At 37.5% G+C, this 23,423-nt stretch overlaps 1 long non-coding RNA gene across 2 annotated transcripts in view; it reads right to left on the bottom strand.

The window, feature by feature from the left end:
* LOC129048310 (uncharacterized) overlaps positions 1 to 23,423 on the bottom strand; it is a 60,588-nt gene that overhangs the window by 15,017 nt on the left and 22,148 nt on the right. The window contains exon 4 of one of the 2 annotated variants that reach the window (XR_010141593.1): positions 14,084 to 14,335. The exons of the other annotated variant lie outside the window; for it this stretch is intronic. This is a non-coding gene — a long non-coding RNA (uncharacterized LOC129048310). The remainder of the gene's footprint in view (positions 1 to 14,083; positions 14,336 to 23,423) is intronic. 2 annotated transcript variants of the gene reach the window in all.

The following is a 23,423-nucleotide window of genomic DNA, read 5'->3' as shown; positions in this document are numbered from 1 at the left end:
TTGTTATCTTAGGAGTAGTAACCTGCTAAAAATACTCCTAAGATAATAAACACAATAAAAAGGATAAAAATGATGATTTTGGCCCCTCCCTCTCTTTCTTTCTATCTCATGTAGTCACTTGCCTTTCTGCCATATTATAATGGAGCAAGAAAGCCTTCAGCAGATGCCAGTACCACACTCTTGGACATCCCAGCCTCTAGACTCATACACAGAATAAATGTCTGTTCTTCATAAATTAATAATTCTGTGGTATCCTGTTATAGCAGTAGAAAACTGACTAATACAAATACATACCTTTGCTCAATGCAAGACTGAAACAGAAATAAATACCTCACCTTTTTAAATGATAGCATTCATGGTAATTAGTATTCATATATTTTGCTAGCACTACAATCAATTAGGTTCAAACAACAGTTTTTGAAATGAAAAGGATCCATTCTGCATTAATAGCTAGGTCATTTTGCAGCCACATGAGCAATACACTTCAGCAATTATTCTCTATGTGATATTCACTGACTCTCTAGAAAGAAAATAAGTTACTTTCATTCTCCTCAGTGGCTGAAAGCTTAAAATAAAAATAAACAGAAATTAAAATAACCAACATTTCTTCTCAAAATAAGTAAATAAAATGCTAATAAACATTAACAAATGAACACACTCAAAAATTGAGAGTAAAATTAATCCCATGTTTCTCAGTAAATGATTCATTGAATGTGAGGAAACTCTCACAGATTGACTTCTATTCAAGCTATTCTAAGGCTTTCACATCATTGGCAATGGATGTTTTCTTGGACTTGGTGGATACATTACTCACTATAAATGAGAAAAAATAATGTGGAGGAGGTTGATCACTGGACCAGGAGGCCAAAGACTGTGTCATTCCCCCTATCAGTCCAATGATCTCTATTCATTCCTACACCATGCCAGGCACTCTGCCAAGCAGCAAGAATTAGAAGGTGAATAAGATATGATCCCTGTCGATGGGGTATTTATAGTTGAGTATTTTGACTAATTGGAGTTTTAAAAACTGGCTAGAATACAGGATACAATTTGATAATTACAATAGGAATACATGGGGAAGGAAGAATCAAGGATAACTTCAGAGGAGATGGTCATAAGGGATGAGTGATCATTTTCTCATGAAAGGATGAAGGGAAGACACTGCAGGCAGGGGAAAAGAAGAACAAAGACACAATCCCAGGGAATTTCTGGAAAAGAGAGTGTTAGCAGTGGAGTGGATATGGAATGTTCTCTGATTCCCCACTCTATGCTGATGCACAACATGGTGCCTGGTCCATGGTGGGTGCTCAACAAATATTTGCTGAATGAATGAGTCCAAATTAGAGGAAGCCTAAAGGGTACAAGAGAATAAATAGAAAATAATAGAGGAGACTTCTGCATCAAGCCAAGGAATGTGGACATTGTTCTATAAGCAGTGGGAAGCCAGCAAATGTTTTCAAACAGAGAAGTTTGTTTTCATCCATAAAATAAGCATAAGGTTTTTTTGTTTGTTTGTTTTGGTTTTGTTTGTTTGTTTTTTCCAAGATGGTGTATTGGAGGCATGGTTAGCACACCTCTTCCACTTGGAAAGACAAAATTATGTGTAGAGATTCATGCTGTAAACTTTTTTTCCGAAAAGCAACACAGGAACTTAACAGGAAAACTGAAAACAACCACAGACCCTTTGAAGGAAACAGCGGGCTGCAGCCTACACTGTGAGCCAGGAAGAAAACCATAAGTCCCTAGAGTGTGAGCAGGAAGAAACTGCCTGTACACTCCCACTGGGGAACCTGGCAATCCAGGCCACGGGGGAAGGCCTTAACCCTACCCAGCACTAGAGCTGAGTTAGTGAGTGAGGGAAGTATATGAGAAGGAACAATATCGGGAGGTGATTTGCAGCACACCCAGACTCCAGTGGGAACAGAGGGAAGCCATTTCTGATCCTACATCACAGGGGACTTCACAGAAGTCTTCCAGCTAACTCAGGTGGTGGTCACAGGTTGAGAGAAGCTCCCAACTGAGATTGGCAATATAATCTGAAGTGAAGATGAAGCCCTTTGGCTAGGGCCGAGGAGTAAATGGGAAGTATGCTGTATGCATGAGCATAGGAGCTGGATGCCCCAGCTTCACAGGTGGACCAGTAGGGGTGTGGCCTGAAAGGCAGGGTTTGTCTCACTGAGGAAGGCTTAAGGCCTGGGGCAGTTTTGAGTTCTGAGTGCAGACTCCCTGGAACCAAGCTAGCTGCTGCTAGTGGAACACTGCCTGTGTGAGACCTGCTTTGCCAAGTGTGTGGGAGCTGGGTAGGGCTCACTGCTGCCCGCTGCTCCCCACTCCCATGTGGACTCTTCTGTGCAGCAGAGACAGCTGCACTCCTCCCTGGAACATTACTTCAGCGGTCAGAAAACTGTCATCCAATCCCCACTGGAGCTGCTGCTTGTGCCCAGAGGCCAAGCTTGATGTGGACTTGCCTAACCCAGCCCCCACCTAACTTTGCCCCTCTACCCACCCTGGTAGTTTAATGCAAAAGACAGGTATTTGGGGGAGATCTGTGGCCCCACCCATTGTTTGAGACACCAGAGTACCTCCCCTGAGTAACAAGACAAGCACAAATCCTACCACTACCATCACAGCTGGTGCTCTTTTGCAAACACCACCTCCTGGCTAGAAGCCAAGTAACACAGTCCATTATAACACCTGCAGGCATAATAACAGCACCCAGGAAGGAGAAAACTTCTGTATGATCTCAGCTATTACCATTTCCTATGTTACCCTGGCTAACCAGGAGGTCCTGAGTCTGTCCCCATGACCAGTTCATCGCCACTACAACTGGCATTTGAGAAAGCCAACACAGAAAGGATATTTATAACCAAAGAAATCTCACAGAGTCTATCATTCCCCTGCCACTCCCATCAGAAGTGGTGCTGGAACCCATTGCTGAAATACTAGAGGATAAGTCACATCACTGAATTCCTTGCAGCCATTTCCCAGCACCAGCCTGGAGTGTGGCAGCCCCACTGGGTGGCTAGACCCAGAGGAGCAGCAGGATTCACAGTAGTCTGGCCCTTAGGGACTCCTACTGTTAGGGGTAGGGAGAGTTCACCGCATCAAGGAAGCACCCTGCGGGACAAAAGATGTGGGACAATCCAGATGACAGGCCTTTAGTCCCAGAACTTTATGCTTATAAGAAGTTTACTTCAGCAGAGGCACAAGTGCAGTGCTGAGCTCAGTGGGAAAAGTTTGCAGCTCTATCCTAACAGGAAGACAGCATTGGTGCTCATGAAGGGTCTTGCAGAACAAGACTTTTTCTCCTCTTGCCCACCACTGTAGACACAGCTTGGGCTTCTCTCATGGGAGCTGGGTGTGAGTACACCTGTAGACAGCCTTTCTGGAATGCTTCAGGGTGACTGCATCCCCACAGGAGTGCCCTCCAGGTTCAGGTTTGCACAAGAGTTAGTGTCACAATCCCTCTCTACACGGAAAATCAGCATTCCTGCAGATGATAGGAAGTGCCTGTCTGATCTGAATAGCTGGAACGCTGTGGGTCAGGAGTGTGACTGAGAGACAGCTTGCTTTCCTGCTGGCCTGACAGGGGAGCTGAGGTGGCTCCTTCCCTTCCCACTGAAAAGATCTCAGTGCATTTCACTGAGAGCTCCCCCAGCCTCCTCTGTCAAGGCTGCCACCCCTGCCCACCATTGAGCATTACATTTACCTACTTACGTTAGCCACAGCTGGTTTCTACACATGGATACGTCCTACTGGCCTGAAGCCTAAACTGCTCAACCCAGTGAATAAAATACTTGGAAAAAATAAATAAATAAATACATACATACATACATACATACATACATACACACCACTGGGGAATGAGATAAGCTCCATGAGACCTCTGCCATTCAAGACCCACAGGAGACAATGAACCTGCTTACACACCAAGCATATCACTACTACAGCCAACATCTGAGAAAGGCGTCATACAAAAACTGCCTGTAGCCAAGGAACTCATATGAAGTCTTCACCTCTAAAAGCACTCAGAGCTGAGTTAGGTTACAATCCACTATAAACGTTAAAGTCACATCCTCAAGAGGAAAAAAAGAAATAAAATCCTCACCATGGAATAAAAAATAAATTTAAAAATAATTAGAAGAAATCGTCTATCTAAATGAAAATAAACCAGAAAAATAGGGTTCTATTTACATCCCCAAAATATCACACCAGCTCTCCAGCAATGGATCTAAACCAAAATGAAATCTTTGAAACACCAGAGAAAGAATTCAAAGGGTTGATTATTAAGTTACTCAGGGAGATAAAAGAGAAAGGCAAAAACCAGCATAAAGAAATTAAGAAAACAATTCAGAATATGAATGAAAAATTTTCTAAAGCGATAGAGATTTTAAAGAAAAAACAGGTAGAACTTTTAGAAATGAAAGACACATTTAGGGAATTGCAAAATGCAGTGGAAAGTTTTAACAATAGACTAGACCAAGTAGGAAGAAAGAATTTCAGAGCTGGAAATTTCAAAACAAGGGTTTTGAAATAATGCAATAAGACAAAAAAAAGAATTTTAAAAAATGAACAAAGTCTCTAAGAAATATGGGATTATGTAAAATGGACAAACCTAACAATCCTTGGTGTTTCTGAAAGAGAAGAAAAAGCAAAATGTTTGAAAAACTTATTTAGGGGAATAACTGAGGAAAACTGCTCTACCCTTGCTAGAAGTTTAGACATCCAAAAACAGCAAACTGAAAAAAATCCTAAGAGATATATTGCAAAAAAGATGACGAGTTAGTGGGTGTAGCGCACCAGCATGGCACATGTATACGTATGTAACTTACCTGCACATTGCGCACATGTACCATAAAACCTAAAGTATAATAATAATAATAAAAAAAAAGACATCACCAAGGCATCTAGTCATCAGGCTATCTAAATTCAGCATGAAGGAAAGAATTCTAACAATAGAGAGACAAAAACAGGTAAGTTATAGAAGAAAACCTATCAGACTAACGCCAAACTTCCCAGCAGAAACCTTACAAGCCACAAGGAATTGGGTTTCTATCTTTGGCCTCCTTAAACAGAATAACTTCTCAGCCAGGAATTTTGCATCCAGCAAAACTAAAATTTATAAATGAAGGACAAATAAAGCCTATTTCAGACAAGCAAATACAGAGGGAATTTGGCACTACCAGACTAGTCCTACAAGAAATGCTAAAAGGAGTTCTAAATCTTGAAACAAAAGGTCAGTATGCACCAGAATAGAACTTCTTGAAAGCACAAAACTCACAGGACCTATAAAACAATACCATAATGAAGAAAACAAAGTAACTAGGTAACAATCAACATGATGACTGGAACAATACCACATGTCTCAATATTAATGTTGAATATAAATGAACCAAATGCTCCACTGAAAAGATGCAGATTGGCAGAATGGATAAAAAAAAATGGTCGAACAAATATCTGCTGTCTTCAAGAGACATACCTAACAATTAAGGGATTCTTATAGACACAAGGTAAAAGATACTCCACATAAATGGAAACCAAAGTGAGCAAGAGTAGCTATCAGGTAAAACAGACTTTAAAGCAACAACTAAAGCAACAACCATTTAAAAAAGAGACAAAGAAGGTCATTATATAATGATAAAACAATCAATCCAAGAAGAAGATTTTACAATTCTAAGTATATATGACCTAACTCTGGAACTCCCAGATGCATAAGACAATTACTACTAGACCTCAGAAAACAGATAGACAACAACACAATAATAGTGGAGGACTTCAGTACTCCACTGACAGCACTAGACAGATCATCAAGACACAAAGTCAACAAATAAATACTGGATTTGAATTGTGCCCTAGAATAAATGTACCTAACAGTTATTTACAGAACATTCTACCCAAGAATTGCAGAATATACATTCTTCTCATGAACACATGAAACATTCTCCAAGATAGACCATATGATAGGCACAAAACAAGTCTTAATAAATTTTTCAAAATGAAAGTCATATCAAATATCTTCCCAGACCACAGTGGAATAAAACTAGAAATCAATTTCAAAGGAACCCTCAAAACTGTACAAATACATGGAAATTATACAGTTTGCTCCTGAGTGATTTTGGAGTTAACAAAAAATCAAGATGGAAATTAAAAAGTTCTTCAAAATGAATAATAACAGTGACACAATTTGTCAAAACCTCTGGGATACAGCAAAAGCAGTTCTAAGGAAAAAGCTTATGACACTAAATGCCTACATCAAAAAGTCTGAAAAATCACAAATTGACAACCTAATATCACACCTCAAGGAACTAGAGAAACAAGTATAAACCAAACCAAAGTTATGAGAAGAAATAACAAGGATCAGAGAATAAATAAATAAAATTGAAACCAACATATGATCATCTCAATAGATGCAGAAAAAGCAGTCAATAAAATCCAGCATCCCTTTCTGATAAATTCCTCAACAAACTAGTTATATGTATATATATGACTAATTAAATGAAAACTTGGTTCTTCTAAGAATAAACAAAATCGATAGAACCATTAGCTAGTTTAAGCTTAACTAGAAATGAAAATGGAGATATTACAACCAACACCACAAAAATACAAAAGATTATTTGAGACTACTATGAACACTTCTACGCACACAAATTAGAAAACCTAGAGGAAATAGACAAATTATTGGAAATACACGATCCTCTTAGCTTGAATAAGGAAAAAATAGAAATCCTGAACAGACCAATAACAAGCAGTGAGATTAAATCATGAACAAAAAATTCACCACCAACAACTAAAAAGCCCAGGGCCAGATGGATTCAGAGCCAAATTCTACCAGACATTCAAAGAAAAATTGGTACAGTCCTACTGAAACTATTCCAAATGATTGAGAAAGAGAAAAATCCTCCCTAACTCATTGTATGAAGCCAATATCACCCTGATACCAAAGCCAGGAAGGGACATCCAAAAACAGAAAATTACAGACCAATATCCTTGATGAACATAGATGCTAAATCCTCAAGAAAATACTAGGAAATAGCACATCAAAAAGATGATTTACTATGATCAAGTAGGTTTCATCCCAGGGATGCAGGTATGGTTCAACATATGCAAGTCAATAAATATGATTTATCACATAAACAGAATTAAAAATGAAAACCATATGATCATCTCAATAAATGCAGAAAAACCATTCAATAAAATCCAGCATCCTTTCTGATAAAATTCCTCAATGTACTAGTCATATAAGGAACATGCCTCAAAATAATAAAAGCTATATGTGACAGACCCACAGCCAACATCATGTTGAATGAGGAAAAGTTGAAAGCATTCCCTCTGAGAATTGGAAAAAGACAAGGATGTCTACTTTCACCACTTGTATTCAACATAGTACTAAAAGTCCTAGCCAGAGGAACCAGGCAATAGAAATATATAAAAGGCATCAAAATTGGAAAAGAGAAAGTCAAATTATCAACTGTTCACCAATGATATGATTGTAAACCTAGGAAACACTAAAGACTCTTCCAAAAGACTCCTAGACCTGATAAATAAATTCAGCAAAGTTTCAGGTTACAAAATCAATGTACACAAAGTAGCACTGCTATACACTAACAGCAACCAAGCTAAAATCAAATAAAGAAGTCAATCTATCCCTTTTACACAGCTGCAAAAGATACAAAATAAAATACCTAGGAATATACTTAACCAAGGAGGTGAAAGACCTCTACAACAACTCCAAAATACTGCTGAAAGAAATGACGGATGACACAAACAAATGGAAATACATCTCATGTTCATGGATTGGAAGAATCAATATCATGAAAATGACCATACTGCCAAAGCAATCTACATATTCAATGCAATCTCTATCAAAATATCAATATCATTTTTCACTGAATTAGAGAAAATAATCCTAAAATTCACATGGAACCAAAAAAAGAGCCTGAATAGGCAAAGTAATCCTAAGCAAAAAGAAGAAATCCAGAGGCATCATGTTACCTGACTTCAAATTATGCTACAAGGCTATAGTAACCCAAACAGCATGGTACTGTTATAAACGTAGACACATAGATCGATGGAACAAAAAAAAGAGCCCAGAAATGAATCCAAATACTTACAACCAACTAATCTTTGACAAAGTATACAAAAGGTACCCTATTCAATAAATTGTACTGGTAAAACTGAATGGCCACATTTAAGAAAATAAAACTGGATCCCTATCTCTCACCACATACAAAAATCAGCTCAAAATAGATTAAAGACTTCAATATAAGACCAGGAAACATAAAAATTCTAGAAGAAAAACTAGGGAAAACTCTTCTGGACATTGGCCTAAGCAAAGAATTTATGTCTAAAACCCCAAAAGCAAATGCAACAACAAAAAAAATAAATGGGATTTAATTCAACTAAAAAGTTTCTGCACAGCAAAAAATAAATAAATAAATAATAATAATAATAAACAGACAACCCACAGAATGGATTTGCATCCAACAAAGGACTAATATCCAGAATCTACAAAGAACTCAAACAAATCAGCAAGAAAAAATACACAATCCTAGCAAAAAGTGGGCAAATGACATGAATAGACATTTCACAAAAGATGATATACAAATGGCAAAGAAATGTAAGAAAAATGCTCCACATCACTAATCATCAGAGAAATGGAAATTAAAATTATGAGATGCCACCTTTGGATAAACACTTCCCTAATCCAAAGAGCCAAAGTCACTTCTCCTTTGAATCACGAGAAACTTCAGGTTACCTGATTCCACAAAGGATCTGGGTCAGCTTACAGAGACTCCAATCAACAAAACTATAAAAGGTTTATTTTTCAAGTAAAATCCTAGGAGAATGTGCATTAGAACAGGTGGGTAAGCAGAAGGGAGAAGGACCATTGAGAAGGACAAAAGCACATGTAAGCTGGCTCTAGGATGCTGCTGTATTCCCGCCAGGTTAGAATAGGAAATTTAGCTCTGTGTTTCCAGACAGCAAAATCAAAAGGAAATGTGGTTAAGTATATAATACCTATTGCCCATAATATATCCATTGTTCTTTTTTTTCTCAAGAGAAACAAAAATTTTTTATCACTTAGCCTTACATGCATTAGCAAACTGCAAGTGCATAATGGACAAAGGTGTGTCTTACACATCTTTGAATTTCCAACAGCACCTAATGCAGTGCCTCGCCTCTAGCAGGTGATCATTAAATAACTATCCAATTAAATTTAACTCATTTTATTTATTCATTCAACAAATATATATTGTACATTTACTAAGTGCCTGGCACTGTGCTAGAATTGCAACAACAGAGGCCTTTCTTCTCACACAGCTTATATTCCTCAAATACTCCTTGGCATCAGTTATCCTAGGGAGAATACAAAATTGAACACTTCTTATGACATGAAATTCTATAAGCTTGCCAAAATCTTTCTTTGTCTATTCCTTTGACCGTGTACATTTAGAGAACAGAGGTTACAAATCTACCTGGAAGCTGAAGTCATATTTTCTTTGACCCAGTGGGTGTTTTTAATTGTTTGCCAGCTGTGATGGTTTATTTTATGTGTCCACTTGGCGGGGCTATGTTGTGCCCAGATATCTGGTCAAACGTTATTCTAGGTGTTTCTGTGAAGGTATTTTTGAGCAAGAGAAACTTTGAGCAGAGTTTGAGTAAAGGAAGTTTCCCCCATGTGAGTAAGCTCCTTCAGAAAGACCAGTATTCCCCAGCAAGAGAGAACTCCCCAACAGACTGCTTTCAGACTTCATCTGCAACATTGGCTCTTCTGGGTTCTGGAGAAGACTGCCTTTAGACTGAAAGTGGAATGTCAGCTTTCCTGGATCTCCAGCCTGCCAGCTCACCCTGCAGATTATAGACTTGTCAGCCTCCATAGTCATGTGAGCAAATACCTTAGAATTTAATTAATTAATTAATATCCTGTTGATTCTGTTTCTCTGGAGAATTCTGACTCATCTATCAGCATTTAAAAATGGGAAGATTTCAGGCAAGAATTCATATTTCTAGCCTACATCAGTCAGAGTCCAACCTCAGAGAAAAGAAGTAACTCTGAATCTTTGACACACGAAGTACATAATGGAGAAAATTGGTCATATAGGTGAAGGGAGAACTGATAAACAAACAGGGAATTGTGAGGGAGCATAGAGATTAGCAACAAAAGGAAGCCACTGTCACATCAAAACTGGAGAGAGAGGAGGAGGCAGATATAGGGTGTGCAGGAAGGGACGAGAAGAGAACTAAGGTCACTCAGTGGAAGCCGGAGTTGTAATAGGCCTGTCTCTCAAAAGCTAGAGTCCTTTTAGAGATATTTCTGTTGCCGGAGGCATTGTTCAAGGCTGAAAGGCAGGGTTAGAAACAACCAAGTTTCTCCCTTTTTCCTCACCCCCATCTCCCACCAGTGCCTCCCATTGGTAGGACCTAGACAGAAGCCAGCTGAAATGGAATCTGAAAACCGCAGCCTATAGGAGTCAGTCTGCACAATTTAAAGCCAAGCAGTGGGAGTGGAAGAACAGACCTAAGGGCAAAAAGATTGACTTCTGAGCAGTCTCCCCTGAAAAATAAGATATTACAACATGAGCCTTGCAATCTTGCTCACATCTGTGGGCTTGAGCTGAGTAGTAGCTGTGTCCCTTAGCCTGGGCACACTCTCCTCAGTTTGCCTTAAGTTGAACCTGCCCATTTTCTTCCATTAAGTTGCCTGCCTAGACCATACAGGCCTCTGTCACAGAGACTGGGAAACACAGAATACTGAGGCGGAAAAAGTGCTATGGATTGAATGTCTGTGTGTCCTCTCAAATTCACATGTTGAAACCCTAATTCCCAATTTGATGGTATTTGGAGGTGGGGCCTTTGAAAGGTAATTAGGTCATAAAAGTAGAGCCCTCATGAATGGGATTAGTCCTCTTATAAAAAGAGACACAAGAGATGAACTCTCTCTCCCTTTCTCATGTGAGGATAAGCAAGAAGATGACCATCTTCAAACCAGGAAAAGAGCCCTGTCTTAGTCCATTTAGTGTTGATATAAGAGAATACTTGAGACTGTGTAGTTTGCAGGAAAAAGAGGTTTATTTATCTTATAATCCTGCAGGCTGTACAAGAAACATGGCATCGGCACCTGCTCAGCTTCTGGTGAGGGCCACATTACATCAAAAAATGGCAGAGAAGGTCAAAAGAAAAGTAGACACATGCAAAGCAGGACTAAAATCAAGAAGTATTCTGGCTTTACAACAACTCACTCTCTCAGGAACTAATCTGTTCCTGCAAGAACTAATTCCATCTTACTAGAGCGAGAACTCACTACCAGGAGAACAACAATAAGTCATTCATGACAGATCCTCCCCCATGGTCCAAACACTTCCCACCAGCCCCCCCTCCCAACACTGCCACATTGAGGATCAAATTTCAACATGAGATTTGGTGGGAACAAACAAGCCATAACCAAGCCATAGCATTCTGCCCCTGGCCCCCCAAAATTCATGTCCTTCTCACATTCAAAACACAATTACACAATTTTCTCTTCTAATAGTTCCAAAAGTGTTCACTAGTCCCAGTATCAAGTCAAAAGTCCGAAGTCCAACATCTCATTTGAGACTCAAGGCAAGTTCCTTCTAGCTATAAACCTATAGGGAAATTTACATTTTTCCCCTTAAGGTTCAATAATTTGAGTCTATAAAACAATCTGATACTAGACAGATTAGTAGGAAAAAGGCATTCAAATTTTATGACATACATATATGTGCACAAGAGTCATATAAAATATTAAAACTCAAAGAAATATAAGAGGGCTGACACTTTTATACCATCTTGAGGTTACAGAAAAAATGAGGGCTCTAGAGCATGGCAAAATAGGTTATGGTAGCAAAACAGGTTATGGAAGGAAGAGAAGAGGAAACACCTTACTAGCAAAGGGGTCTTACTATGCAGATGAAACCTCACAGGTAGCAGCCTTCAGAAAAAAATAAATTGTAGCCAGCAGTAAATATTTCTGTCAGAGCTTTAAATTATCAGACTCTCAATTCATCTTTCCCAGGTCCCAACAAGGGGGGCTTCAAAGAAAGCCTGTTTCTATCTGTTGTTTACTTCACTTCATTTCCTCCACAGATGCAAACCTCTCCCTCAAAAGTCAGTTTTTCATGTATTCTGGTGTCAGCATCTGCTCAGTTTCTGGCGAGGGTCATATGCTAGGTCTAAATATAACATAAAAGGTTAAAGGATAAGTGAACATGCACAAAGTGGAAACAAATCCAAGCATACGGGTTCATCTTGCCCACTGCCCAAAAAAGCTAATGCACTAACAGCAGGTTTTTGTGGCAAAGGAGTTTAATTAACATAGGGCTAACCAAGATGAAGTTTATTACTCAAATCAACCTCCCCGAGAACTCAGTCTAAGGTTTTTATGGATAACTTGGGGGGCTAGGAATGGGTGCTACTGATTGATTAGGGATGAAATTATAGAGGTATGGAAAATGGTTCTTGTGCACTGAGTCAGTCTCTGGAAGGGGGTCACAGGACCAACTGAGTCAACAGGCATGAGTCTGGGTGAAATCAATTGGTCACCAGAATACAAAAATCTAAAAAATCTCAAAAGACCAATCTTACATTCTATGATAGTGATGTTACCTATAGGAGCAATTGGTGAAATTACAAGTCTGTGGCCTCTGCTTCATGACTCCTGAGCAGTAAGGGATTATAGGAAAACAAGCTAGGAAACAACAGCTGTTTATCATTTAACTATACTTACATTTTAGCAGAATTCAGGCCCCTCTCAGAATACTAATCTTCTGACCTTTTGTTGTCTTACAAAGACTGTTTCAGTCTCCAAACAAGGAGGGGATCAGTTTTAGGAAGCGACTATTATTATCCTTGCTTCACAATTAAACTGTAAACTAAATTCTTCCCATGGTTAGCTTGGTCTATGGCCAGGAATGAGCGGAGACAGACAGCCTGTGATGCTAGAGGCAAGACGGAGGCGGCCATGCCAGACTTCTCTCACTGTCATAATCTTTGCAAAGGCAGTTTCACGATGGTTGTCTTGGTTTTATAACAACTCACTGTATCAGGAACTAATTCAGTTCTCATGAGTACTAATCCTGTCCCACCAGAGCAAGAATTTACTACTGAAAGAACTGCACCAAGCCATTGATGATGACCTAAGCACCTCCCACTAGGTTTTCCCTCCCAACACCACCACAAGTTTTAACATAAGATTTGCTAGGGATAAACAAGCCATATCCAAAACTAGCAAGTCCCCACCAGGAGCCAAATCAACAACACCTTGATCTTGAGCTTCCCAGCCTCCAGAACTGTGCAAAATAAATGTTTGTTGTTTAAGTCACTCAGTCTATGGTATTTATTATAGCAGCCCCCAAACAGACTCAGAGAGGGAAACTGAAAGATCATCTAGTCCAATCTAGGTACTTATCATATTACAGAGGAGAAGGTGAAGCCCAGATGGAGACAGATTTACCTAATCTGATAGGTGGCAGAGCCAAGCTTCTCTTTCAGTTCGGTGTTCTTTCCTCTACACATCTATCTGTGGAAAGGGGAATTTAAAATTCTCCTTCTAATCGCAGAGACAGTTCCCTGGGGAATGGCTGTACTTTAAAATGCAAAACAACAACGTAGACTTTTGAATAACAAAACAATTGGTTTAAATCAGGTGGAAAACCTATTTACAAAATGGGTTTGATAGAAAAAATCTCCAAAACCTAATCTGAAGGAATTTTGCCTTCGTGTTTTTTTCTTTTGCTATGTCTGAACATATTCTTTTTCCTTTAAAGTGACTTTAGAAGGAATACCTAATGAAGGCTACTACAATGATACTTTTTTATGAATTAAAATAGTTGTTTCACTGTTTTGGATGACTACACTGGTTCCCTCGGTATCTTATTCTGTTAGGTGCTCTGGCTTTTATCTAACTCAAAAGAAAATAGGGAGGGGGAATCTTTTCTGGATTACCATATGCATTTGTGTCTTTTTCTGTCTTTCCCATATTTCATTACACAATTGGAGGAAAAATAATTTGTACGGCTCAGTAATTTGAATCTTAGCAGCAAGAGTTCTGAAACTTCAGACTTACCAAAGAGGTATGAACTGGGTTTAATTGAATCTTAGTTGCTTAAGTAGGTTCAGGAGTTAATGTTTATCTGATTCTTCATCATCTGCTCCTGTTTGGACTTGTAAGCCTCTTCTCTAAATTGGTTTACTCCTTTCTCAGCACAGAGATTTGCCAGGAGAAATTTCTGGAAATTCAGCAGCAGGTGTCAGTGCTGCAAAGGTCCATCCAGTCAGGTAATCTCACAGCTTCCTCTCTTCTCATATCAACTGTAAACTATTATGTAGGAAACATATGCTAATAAATATGGTAATCCCTATCAGTTTTAATTATTTTAGTTTGCTTCACTATTCCAATAATAAAACATTAACAACCATTTGAGTTCACTAATTCTAGATTTCCAAAAAGTGGTTCCTAGAATTTTAGAAGAAAAATACTTGGTTAACAACAATATTTCATGTTAGAAGAAAAGAAGGAAGAGATTCTGTTTGGAGGAAGAAGGTTAGTTTTGGATTTTTTGTTTGTCTTCTCAATATATCTCTTTTTCTTAGGGTGAAAAGCTTGTGTCATTTATAAAAATGAGGTTACAAATTAGCTCATTGGCGCTCATCCGTAGTTTATTAGTCTCAATCTTATTAATAATCATACTGTTCTTTCTGGGAAGCTAATAGCAAACTGAAGATCACTTTGAAAGATAATTGGCTTTGGCTTAGTAACAAAGCCATGTTTATAGATGTCTCTGGAAAAAAAGAAACCCATACGCCATCAATTAATATTAGAGTGTCATGGTCCTTATGGCCAGATTAAGACCACTTCCAGGTGTCTCCCTTCCTCAGTAAGCTTCTTTTTCACCACCAAACCAAAACCAGAACATATTGCTGACCAAAACACAAACGGTTTATATCCAGCCTGTTCTTTCTGAACAGTATCCAACTTTATATGGAAGCAGAAATTCCCTATTCTCTGGAGATGAGTTGTGATTAGCCAAATCAATTCTGTTCCTCACTTTCCCAGTCTCCTTGCAACTAAACATGGCCTGGTGATATAATCCTTGTCTAGAAAATATATGTGAAAGTGGCCTGATATAGGATCTTACATGTCCTGCTCTTTCCCCATTTTTCCTGATGGCTGGACCTACAGCAGCCATCTCGTAGCCGTGAGGCAACCAACAGGAGAATGAAGGTGTACATGCTAAGAATAACAGTTCAGAATGATAGAAAGTAACTGGGTCCCTGATGGGAGAGTTGAGCAGATGAGCCTACAACAGTAACCACCTACCGCTGGAATGCCAATAATGTAAAAACAAAAATCTTAATAAATTATTGGTGTAAGCTACTGCTGGCATTTCTAACTGCTATAACCTCCTTTTCCCAGGAAAATCCTAGAACCTTTGCCTGTGACACTATTCTTCCATTTACTCTGATAAAAATAAAAGAACAAAAACATCTTGTTGTGCATATTCTTACACCATTAAAACAACATGCACAGGGTTAGGATTTTCATCAGTTTGACAATTTACTGAAGTGTTTAATTTACTTCTGTGCCAGAAAAATCTTGTAGCTGCATCCAAACTGATTATTTATAACATGAGATGTTATTTGAATGACAGTGTATTTTATTTTCCAATTACATTTTGTTTAATAGGTAAAATATCCATTTATAAAACTACTGCTGCTATAAAATGGTTTTACTATTAAAATCTAGATCCTTTAATTTAGTCATATAGAATCCATTATAGTATACAATTTGGATGGACTGGGGTCATAATGAGAAGTCTCTTTTAATATCAGAAACAAACAATAACAGAAGCAGATTTAATCTGTCAGCCTTAATCTGAAACTCCAGATAAATTCTGCTTTACCCATCTCAAACAAGTGAAACAAGAGTGATTAGAAGTTAATAAAATCAGTATGTAGTATGAAATAGATGCTAAGTAAAATTAATGAGTCAAGATAATATAATTCTGACTACACAGGATACTAGTTTATAGTATCTGAAGTTTCAGCAAACAAGTTGAATCCCAGCTGAGTTCCAACCTAACTACATGTACTTTATGTTCTTTAACATATAAGTTCAGGTATCCAAAATAGATAAATGAGAGCTAAAATAATAAACACTGTATAATTATTTCATACTCTTCCAAGGTTTTCATAAAATATTTAATTGAATCCATCACAAAATTGTTAATATATAAACTGGCCAATTCAAGTATCTAGTTTCACTATCTCTTTTCATTATAGTAACCAGTTGCTAGATTGAAGTGTTTCCCACATAAGATGTTTCTTATGTAGAATGAATTGATAGGAGCAATAAAGAAAGGTTATGTAACATAATGGGCAGTGCACATACTTCAGAGACAAAACAGAGTTCATTCTTTGCAATTGATCACTGTGCATCCTTGGGCTAGTCACTTAATTTTACTGAGCTTCAGTTTCCCCCAAAGTTGCATCGAGATCATACCTACCTTTAAAGATTGTTGTGCAAATCATTTTATAAATAAGTATACTGTCAAACTACAAGCCAATGAAACCCTAATTTTATGATGCTAAAAATTAGTTGGTTCTAAATCACTTAATGCCTATATGAAATACTCGCAGTATAGCTTATATCCTTGTAGCCTCACTCACATCTGATCCCAGCCCAGCTGTGATGAACAGTTCCTCACATTGTTGCCACTCCATGCTGATGCTCCCTCACTCCAAGCATGAGCTACACATCTCATTTATTCTCTGACACCAGGTATTGTTAAGTTGCCTGAGGTTTTTTTTAACTGATTTAGAGGCCTTGACAAAAGAAAAGCATAGACTCAAGTCAACCATCAACTCAAGGCATTTTGTGTAATCCAGAAAGCTTCCATGACAGCTTATGAAGAGACTCTCATCATCTTAAACCACAAGGCATAGTGTTAAAAGAAAAAAAAAACAGTCAGATGACTCATGGAGATAGGATTTAATTGTAAGAGCATAAGAACTGCAAAGAAAACTGAATGCACAGCCTCAAAAGGTCTCCTGTGGCAATTCAAGTCCTAATAGAAAAAAACAAATGAGGCATCTTGATACCTTAGAAACATCTGAATAGGCACAGATGAGAATTGTAAAGGACCAGAATGTCCTGAGAACTCTGAGGTGACAGAATCAAATCCCTTCCCCTTGTAAGAGAAGAAAAGCTTCCTCCTCCTTGGAGGGAGATCTTATAAAAATGTCATCAGATATTTGTCTTTCCCAATATTCACCCTCTTTTCCCCTCAACATAAACCCCTAATGCTACTACATACTGGCAGGATTTAGAGGAAAATGTGGGAGATATAGCTGAAGGATGTTGGACAAGGAAGATAGAATATAAGTCTGAATAGAAGCAAGTGTATTAACATAGGAGTACTTTTCTATGATTCAAGGCTTAATATCATACAAAGCCTTTGTAACTGGTCATAATACGCTGCTGGGATAGGCTTGACATGGCAATGTCCTAGAATAAAATATATGGGGATGCTGAAACTGTGTTACTGTATTTTGAAGAAATGGTCAAAAGGCTTATGGAAGTGGAAATGTTACAATATATTTATGAGAGCCTAAGAACCCCCCAACATGATTCTGTTCTCCAGGAGGATCCAGAGGACATTAAAGAATGCATTATTTATTTTCAGATATGGGAACAGCAGCATAAAACTATAATCCCTGAGAGGAAGGATACAAGTGAATTGAGCCCTACAATTGATCCAGCTTATTGCTAGAAGCAGTTTCCAGGTTACAGCACAGGGAACAGTACCCAAACAGAGCCCAGGAGTCTCCTTGAATTGAAAAAACAGAAACTAAACTTTAGGGAAACTAAGACAACTAAAATGTGTAGGACAAAATACTGAAGAGGTAAGAGCTTCACAGAGGGAGAGCTCTGGACTTCCACAGAGTGATCCCTTTGAGTCTTTGGCTGAGTACTGATCAGTACATTTTTGTGGTGACACCTCACAAGGCTAAAGAAAGAAACACTGGGCAGAAGTAGGATGAATAATTCCTGGAATCTCCAGCAAAAGTGAAGAGATATCACCACCCCATCAGCCAGACTGAAGAGACCTTGTAATACATTAAGCACTGGGAAGCCTTCTGAGAAGAGTATTACCTTAGTAGTGAACTCTCAGTTAGCCCTGGCTGAAGCTTGTCTGGACCCACCCTAACAGAGCTTACAAACAAACCACTAACGAGTTAAACTGATCCTAAGTAAATTAAGTGACTGAATGAAGCCTGATACTCTTTAAAGAAATGCAATAAAATTTAATACTTAACAATATGAAATTTACAGTGTTCAGTGACCAATCACACAAGGCATGTAAAGAAGCAGGAAACATGACCCATAACAATAAGAAAAATCAATCAATAGAAAACACTCAGAAATGGCAGAATTTAGTAATAGGATAGTAAAACAGCTGTTATAAACATGTTCCATATAATCAGAAATATAAAGGAAAACATGAATATGGTCAAACAGATACAAAGAATTGTATTCAAGTTGCAAGATAAAGTCATCTTTACTCTTCCAAGCCTCATGGTAACCTCAAATCTAAAAACATACAATGGATACACAAAAAAATAAAAAGCAAGACATTAAAACATACCACCAGAAAAAAATGACCTTCACTAAAAGGAAGATAGGAAGGAAGGTAAAAGTGAAGAGAAGACAACAAAACAACCAGAAAACAACAAAATGCAGGAGTAAGTCCTTACTTATCAACAGTAACATTGAATGTAAATGGTCTAAACTCTCAAAACAAAAGACACAGACTGGCTGAATGAATCAAAAAGAAAAAAAGACCCAATGAACCCAGTGACTTTTTGCCTACAAAAAACAGACTTCACCTGTAAAGACACACATGGACTGAAATTAAGGGGGATGGGAAAAGATAATCCATGCAAATGGAAAACAAACAAACAAACAAGCAAAAAAAAAGAGTAATTATATTAGACTACATAGCTTTCAATAGAAAAACTATAAAAACAGACAAAGAAGGTCATATAGTGAAAAAGTGGTCAATTCAGCAAGAGGACATAACAATTTTAAATATATATGCACCCAACAAAGGAGTACCCAGATATATAAACGAAATATTATTAGAGCTAAAGAGAGAGAGAGAGACCTCAATACAAAAATAACTGTAGACTTCAACACCCCACATTTGGCGTTGGACAGATCATCCAGAGAGAAAATCAACAAAGAAATATTGGACTCATTGTGTACTATAGACCAAATGGACCTAATAGATATTTACAGAACATTTCATCCAATGGCTGCAGAATACACATTCTCCTCAGGACATGGATCATTATCAAGGAGAGACCATATTTTAGGCCACAAACCAAGTCTTAAAACATTCAAAAATTGAAATAATATCAAGAATCCTCTTTCACCACAGTGCAATAAAACTAGAAACCAATAATAAGAGGAATGTTGGAAACTATACAAACACATGGAAATTAAACAATATGCTCCTGAATGACCAGTAATCTAGTGAAGAGATTAAGAAGGAAATTTTAAAATTTCTTGAAACAAGTGATAATGGAAAAACAACATACCAAAACCTATGGAATAAAGGGAAGGCAGTAATGAGCTATAAGTGCCTACATCAAAAAGGAAGAAAAATTTTAAATAAACAACCTAATGATGCATCTGAAAGAACCAGAAGAGCAAAACAAATGCAAAGTTAGTAGATGAAAAGAAATAATACAGACCTGAGTAGAAATAATAAAATAAAACCATACAAAATATCAACAAAACAAGAAGTTGCTTTTTTGAAAAGAAAAATTGACAGACCTTTGGCTAGCATAACTAAGAAAAAAAGAGAGGACATTGAAATAAATAAAATCAGAGATGAAAAAGGAGACATTACAACCAATACAACAGAAATTCAAAGGATCACCAAAGGCTACTATAAGCAATTATATGACAATAAATTGGAAAACCTTGAAAAAAATTAATCAATTCCTACACACATGAAACTTACCAAGAATGAACCATAAAGGAATCCAAAACCTGAATAGACCAATAACAAGTAATGAGATCAAAGCTGTAATAAGTAATCTCCCAGTAAAGAAAAAGAACTAATACCAATTCTACTCAAACTATTCCAAAAAATAGAGGAAGAGTGAATATGTCTAAACTCATTCTATGACACCAGTATTACCTTAATATGAAAACCAAAGTCTTATCCGAAAAAGAAAAGTACAGGCCAATATCCCTACACAAAAATCCTCAAAACAATACCAGCAAACCAAATTCAACAACACATTTAAAAAATAATCTATTATGACCAAGTGGGATTTACCCCAGGGATGCAAGGATGGTTCAACATACACAAAGCCATAAACGTGATACATCATATCACAGAAGGAAGGACAAAAACCATATGATCATTCCAACTGATGCTGGAAAAGTATTTAATAAAATTCATCATCCCTCAAGATAAAAACTCTCAAAACACTGAGTATAGAAGGAACACACCTAAACATAATAAAAGTCACATACAACAGATCCACATCTAGTATTATACAGAATGAGGATAAACTGAAAGCCTTTCCTCTAAGATATGGTATACAAGGTTGCCCACTTTCACCACTGATAGTCAACATATTACTGGAAGTCTCAGCTAGAGCAATCAAACAAGAGAACGAAATAAAGGGCATCCAAATTGGAAAGGAAGAAGTCAAATTATCATTGTTTTTATGATATGATCTTATCTTTGGAAAAAACTAAAAACTCCACAAAAAACTATTAGAACTGTAATAGTTCTAACAGTCAGTAAAGTTGCAGGATATAAAATCAACATACAAAAACCAGTAGCATTTACATATGCCACAGCAAACAATATGAAAAAGAAATCAAGAAAGTAATCCCATTTATAATAGTTACAAATAAAATTCAATATCTAGTTATTAACCAAAGAAGTGAAAGATCTCCACAATGAAAACTATAAAACACTGATGAAAGTAATTGAAAAGGACACCAAAAATGGAAAAATACTACATGTTCATGGATTGGAAGAATCAATATTGTTAAAACGTTCATTCTACCCAAAGCGATCTACAGATTCAATATAATCTCTATCAAAATACCAATGACATTCTTCATAGAAGTAGGAAAAACAATCCTACAATTCATATGGACCACAAAAGACCCAGAATAGCCAAAGCTATCCTAAGCAAAAAGAAAAAAACTTGAATCATTTTACCTGACTTTAAATTGTAGTACTGAACTACAGTAACCAAAATGGCATGGCACTGGCAAAAGAAAAAAAAAACAGGCATATAGACCGATATAACAGAACACAGAACCCAGAAACATATCTTTACCTCTACAGTGAACTCATTTTTGACAAAGATGTCAGAACATACACTGGGGAAAGACAATCTCTTCAACAAACTATGCTGAGAAAACTAGATACCCACATGTGGAAGAATGAAACTAGACCCCTATTTCTCACCATATATTAATTTTAAAAAATCACACAGATAAAAGGCTTAAGTCTCAGACCTCAAACTATGAAACTACTACAAGAAAACACTGAGGAAAATCTCCAGAACATTGGTTTGAGCAAAAATTTCTTGAGCAATACCACACAAATACACTCAACCAAAGCAAAAGTGGACAAATGGGATCAACTAGAGTTAAAAAGCTTCTGCACAGCAAAGGAAACAATCAATGCAGTGAAAAGACAAACCACCAAGTGGGAGAAAATATTTCCAAACCCTCCACCTGACAAGAGATTAAGAAACAGAATATATAAGAAGCTCAAACAACTCTATAGAAAAAAAATCTAATAATCCAATTAAAAAATGGGCAAAAGATCTAATAGATATTTCTCAGAAGATGACATACAAATGCCAAACAGGCACATAAAAAGATGTTCAACATCTCTGATCACCAGAGTACTGCAAATCAAAACTACAATGAGATATTATCTCACTCCAGTTAAAATGGCTTTTATCCAAAAGACAGGCAATAATAAATGCTTGCAAGAATGTGGAGAAGAGGAAACTCTTGTACACAAGAGTTGGTGGGAATGCAAACTAGTACAACCACAAGAACAGTTTGGAGATTCCTCAGAAAACTAAAATAGAGATACCATTTGATCCAGTAACACTACTACTAGGTATTTACCCAGAAGAAGGGAAATCAGTATATGGAAGAGATATCTGCATACCCACATTTATTGCAGCAGTATTCACAATAACAAGGATTTGGAAGCAACCTAAATGTTCATCAAAATATAAGCAGATAAAGTAAATGTGGTACATATCCACAATGGAGTACTATTCAGCCATGAAAAAAAAATGAGATCCTGTCATTTGCAACAACATGGATGAAACTGGAGATCATTATGTTGAGCGAAATAAGCCAGGCATGGAAAGAAACTTCACATGTTCTCACTTACTTGTGGCAGCTAAAGTTTAAAACAATCGAACTCATAGAGACAGAGAGTAGAAGGGTGATTACCAGAGGCTGAGAAGAGTAGTCAGAGTGGGGAGTGGTTAAGTGGGGATAGTTAATGGGTACACAAAAATAGAAGGACTGAGTAAGACCTAGTGTTTAATAGCACAGCAGGGTGACTATAGTCAATAATAACTTAATCTTGTATTTTAGAATAACTGAAAGTGTATAATTGGATTGTTCATAACACAAGAGATGAATGCTTGGGATGATAGATGATCCATTTACCTTGATGTGATTGTTTCACATTACATGCCTGTATCAGTATGTCCCACGTACCCCATAGGTATATATACTACTATGTACCCACCAAAATTAAAAATCAAAAACAAAGAAATTAAAACCCACTCAAAGCACCTCTGGTCAGAAGGGCTTCTTCCTTAGCACAGGAAGCATAGCAGGCAGGCAGCACACTCCCTAGGATCTAGCAGCTAAGAGCATGAGATTTGGAGTTCAGTTTGAATTTGTCACCACCATTTGAGTCTGTGACTTTGGGAAAACTGATTTTCCCTAAGCCTTAGTTTTCTCACCTATTGAAAGGGGATAGTAGGTGTTTTAAAAGCAGCTTAACCGTGGAGCTCTCATGAAGATTACATGAGCTGGTGACTGGGAGCAGTTACTGTTGCTCTTGCCACAGCTGGACCCTGGGATCACTATGACACCAGTCAATACTGAGTGCGCACAATAACAAATACATGGAATGACTGACTGGACTGCTGAGTTTTTTATGTTTTTAATGAAGTCTGACATATGAAAAGGAAAGTGCATAAGTCATAAGATTCATTATCACACCTATACACACCTATAGCCACAATCTTAGTCAAGAAACACGACATGGCCAGCACCCAGAAAGTCCCCTTAACCCCTCCCAATTATATTTCCTCCCTCTCCC

This window comes from Pongo abelii, chromosome 8, assembly GCF_028885655.2.
Source record: "Pongo abelii isolate AG06213 chromosome 8, NHGRI_mPonAbe1-v2.0_pri, whole genome shotgun sequence".
In the NCBI taxonomy this organism is placed as follows: Eukaryota; Metazoa; Chordata; class Mammalia; order Primates; family Hominidae; genus Pongo; species Pongo abelii.
Note: the sequence above shows the minus strand (reverse complement) of the source record. Positions and strands in the feature narration are given on the sequence as shown.